We start from the raw sequence: 4,341 nt of genomic DNA on the forward strand, positions 1-4,341 counted from the left end.
TCACCTCTTGCCGTGGGGAACCTGCTATCCTCCCCCTCCTGTGCTCAATCCAACCCTGAGGGAGCCTGAAAATGGTCTTTGCTACAGAATCTAACTTTTCTTTAGGGTGTTTGAGTAAGTGTTCATCTCTAGGCCTGAACCCCAGTTGAGTACGTGACGGTTTTTCTGGTACTTCTAGAGGAAAAATGATATTCTGAGTAAAGTGGGTCAGAAAGAGGAATAGTAACATCTCAGTCCTTAATTTCATGACTTCTAACAGCAGGAAAACCACCCAAGGCCCTTTCTACTTCCTTGCCCTCCAGCTCCTCTGTGTGATCAGGGCCTTGGGGGCCATGGTGGCTTCACTGACATTTGCTTCCATAGCACAAGATGAGAGGGGGTGTTGCAGGAAGATGGGGGGGTGGGGGTAGCCCCCCACTGGGAAGAGGCATGATGGGAAAAGGGGTTTGGGAGTTGAAAAGACAATCTAGACAGGAAGGATAAAGATGTCATTCTACAACATTTGTGGTGGGAGAGCTACCCCACCCTATGACAAGTTCTGCAATAGACATAACCATTCATTCATTCATTCATTCACAAAAAATGTCACATAACCATCTAGCTTAAAGCCTTCCACTCCCTTCCCACTGCCCATAGGGTAAAACCATAGTTCCTCCCTACATCCTTCTACCTCTCCAACTCATTTCTTTGGTCTCTTCCCTACATGCTCAGCATCTTTGACTTGTTTCTACCCCAGAGCCTTTGCACTTGCTGTTCCTACTGCCTGGAATGCTCTCTCCCCCATTCCTTCTCATCCTTCAGATATCAACTTGAAGGCCACTTCCTCGGAGAACTCTCCACTGAGCACCCTGTCTACAATGGCCCCTCACTACACCCTGCTATCACCCTCTATCCTCATACTCTGCTTACCTGCAGGGCATGTAAAGAATCTGAAGATGTTTATTCACACAAGACTATAAATTCCACAAGAGCAGAGACCTTGTTGATCTTATTCACTGCTGGGTCCCTAGCACCTAGGATAGTACTTGGCACATAGTAGAAATATGTGCTCAGGAAATGTTGTTGAATGAATGAATGAAACACCTACATATACGAGGTTTATAGAAGTGAAAGAACAGACACCTACCATTGCTTCTAGGAACTACAACCTAAAATTGAATAGAATTTTTTTCCTCATTGCATCAGCTCCCTAGCTCCTGATTCGTAAAATGTGACTTTCCTAAAATCTGAACTCTGAGATTGGCATCCTAGTTCTGTAACAGCTCTCTGTTATCTATCAAGTGATCAGGTTGCGTTCTTTGCCACCATGACTTGTTCTAGATTCTCATCAAAACGCCAATGTGTTCCCAATTGTCAGGACTTTTTCTTCTGAGTAATTTACCTTAGTTACGCTGGTCCAGAGTTGGGTCTACTGTATCTGAGGGTATAATGTACCCAGAATTATTCCAGAAATGGAATAATTCCATTTCAATCCTGGATTAGGGGCCTGCTAGAGCAGGACTCTGATGTGGGACTAGAAGCACCGACACTGCGTGTAAGATCAGCCATAGACTGTGTCCAGGCAGAAACCAAGAGCTCTGGCACAAGAGTGAGAGGCAGGTGCTGCCGCAGGTCTGTGCAAGTTCAGGCCCCTGGCAGTTTTGGTAGCTGAGCTCTGTCTTCTCCTTTGGTCCTGACGCTGGCAAAGTCCGAACACTCAAGAGAACGGGGTTTGGGACTTCCCTGGTGGCGCAGTGGTTAAGAATCCACCTGCCAATGCAGGGGACATGGATTCGAGCCCTGGCCCAGGAAGATCCCACATGCCGTGGAGCAACTAAGCTCGTGTGCCACGACTACTGAGCCTGTGCTCTAGAGCCCACGAGCCACAACTACTGAGCCCACGTGCCACAACTACTGAGCCCGCGTGCCTAGAGCCTGTACTCCACAACAAGAGAAGCCACCGCAGTAAGAAGCCCACGCACCACAACAAAGAGTAGCCCCCGCTCGCCACAGCTAGAGAAAGCCCGCGCGTAGCAACAAAGACCCAATGCAACCAAAATAAGTAAATTAATTAATTGATTTAAAAAATAAGAAAGAAAACAGGGTTTGTTGTGTTGGCACCTCCCTCCCCTCCTGCTCGGGACACAGCTACCCGTCTACTAGAGAACGTGGTGAAGAGCCGATCTAATGCCAGCTCTCTCCTCCCACAGAGTCCTGGCCCGGGGTCGTGCAGTCCAAGGGGCTGGATGGCATGCTGGACCCAAGCTCAGCTCAGCGTCTGGGCCCAATAACAGCTTTTCCGAGGGAGCAGCTTTCTGTCCTGGCCACACTGAGGTAAGCACCCGAGAGGCATCTGTCTCACCAAGGTTCCTAGCTCTAGAGCTGCCAGGACAATTGGAAATGAGCCCCAGGCTGAGGATGGGGCATCGGTGCCAGCCGTCAATCAGCAGGGACCCGGGTGGCTCCTAGTGACCCAGCACATGTGGCCCTCCTAGCTCATCTGGAGAGGACATCGCCCATGCTCTCAGGCTGGCCCCATGGCTTCCAAGGACACGATAAGAGTCTGAGCCACACACCTCTAAAGGAACAGAACACAGGGTCTCAAATAGACAGTGCCAGTCAGACCCTCCACACAGCTCCTGGTCTGTCTGAGCAGGTGATCTTATGAGACTGAAGGTTCCTGATCACTCTTCATGCCCTTGGCCGTGGAGTGGAGGGTGGGGAGAGCTCCAGGTCTGAAGACAGGGATGAGTTCCACTTCCACCAGGCTTCTGCCTGTGGTCAAGTTATTTACTATTACTGTCTCTGTTTCCTCTTTCGTAAAATGGGAAGGATAAGACCCACCTGCTAGGTTTGTTGTGATGGGTAATGAGACAATTAAATTGATTGTGATGTAATTATGATCTCTCCTCATTCATTTTAAGATGTGTCTCTAAGAATTCAGACCAGTAGATTCTGTTTCCATTCCATCCTGGAGTAGACAATAAATCCACAGGTGCCTGCACCTGCTAGTGCTTTCTGGCTGCATATTTCTGTCGTGGGCATTTTAAGTGCTCCTGGATCAAGTCTGCATGATGTCTAGAAACCCGATAAACATGATATAAAACAATTAAATGTCCAACTATTCCCTGGCATCTGGATTTATGGCTTCAGGACGGTAAAACTCACAACCTGTTGAACAGAATTTTCATTTTGATGTTGGAGGCTGAGTAAACGCAGCCCAGGGCCCATCAATTACAGTCCGTGTGTGGCCTCAGGCCTCTCGCCTCTAGAGCAGCTGAGGCTGAGCAATGCCAAGCGCCCACATGCAGAGCCTGCCACTCACTAGCTGCATAACCCCAGGTCGCTGAGCCTCTCCAAGGCCCATTTCTCTCCTCTCTAAGGTTCAAGGATTGGACTCGATGAGTGGTTCTCAAAATGTGGTCCCCAAACCAGCAGCATCAGTATCACCTGGGAACTTGTGGGCAATGCAGATTTTCGGGCCCCACCCCAGACCTACTGAATCAGAAATTCTGGGGGTGGGCTCGGCAGTCTGTGGTTTAACAAGCCCTCCAGGTGACTCTAATGCACTGAACCTCTGGCCTTGATCAACTCTGACGTCCCTTCCAGTTCATGCTTCCCCATAATAAATTCAGCCTGGGAGATGCTTGCAGAGGAGCTGGAGTTTATTCTGTCAGTGCCTTTCTGTGCTGCAGCCTCAGGGATTTCTCCCTGGGAAGCTCACTCCACGCAGGCCCCAATACCCAACTGAGTCCCAGGCTGAAGACAGCAGGCAGTTTACGTTGCAAGTGGAGGCCAAGTGTAAAACAAGAAACGATTCCTGACCCGCACTCGTAATGTGGCAAGTGAGATGGAGGAGGAGGCTGGATTTCCTCGGGCACCAGGATTTCCTCTCCTGCTAACGCTTAGTGACCGTGGTTCGCTGATCTAATCTCTAGCCTGAGAATCACTAACAGCTCTCTCTCTCTCTCTCTCTCTCGACACTCCTCCCGCGAAGGCAGGAATTCTCTCTCTCCCTCTACAATGCACCTCCAAAGGCACGGTTGCTGGGCCCCCCAGCGCCATCAGCTGTCCTGGCCACAGAGGTGGACCAGTTGTTTAGCTCTGCCCAGCAGCTTCATCACCTACTCAGGTGAGGCCAGAACCTGTGTGAAATCATTCACCTGGTGCAGGAAACTCCTCTTATTACTGGAGTGTGTGAACCACTGGAAAGCCACAGAATGTACCTTCGGCCTGGGAGAGGGTGAAGAAAGCTGGGCGGGCGGACCTTGAGTAGATGGATAAAAGGCCCCTGACGGGGGGCTTCCCTGGTGGCGCAGTGCTTGAGAGTCCGCCTGCCGATGCAGGAGACGCGGGGTCGTG

At 50.3% G+C, this 4,341-nt stretch overlaps 1 protein-coding gene across 1 annotated transcript in view; it reads left to right on the forward strand.

Moving 5' to 3' along the window:
- Positions 1-2,193: 2,193 nt before the first annotated feature.
- Positions 2,194-4,341, forward strand: part of NGF (nerve growth factor) — a 7,721-nt gene continuing 5,573 nt past the window's right edge. Inside the window, exon 1 of the mRNA XM_007454787.1 lies at positions 2,194-2,313. The gene's annotated coding sequence lies outside the window, so the exon portion shown is untranslated. The remainder of the gene's footprint in view (positions 2,314-4,341) is intronic.

This window comes from Lipotes vexillifer, unplaced genomic scaffold (genome assembly GCF_000442215.2).
Source record: "Lipotes vexillifer unplaced genomic scaffold, Lipotes_vexillifer_v1.1 scaffold998, whole genome shotgun sequence".
Taxonomy (NCBI): domain Eukaryota; kingdom Metazoa; phylum Chordata; class Mammalia; order Artiodactyla; family Lipotidae; genus Lipotes; species Lipotes vexillifer.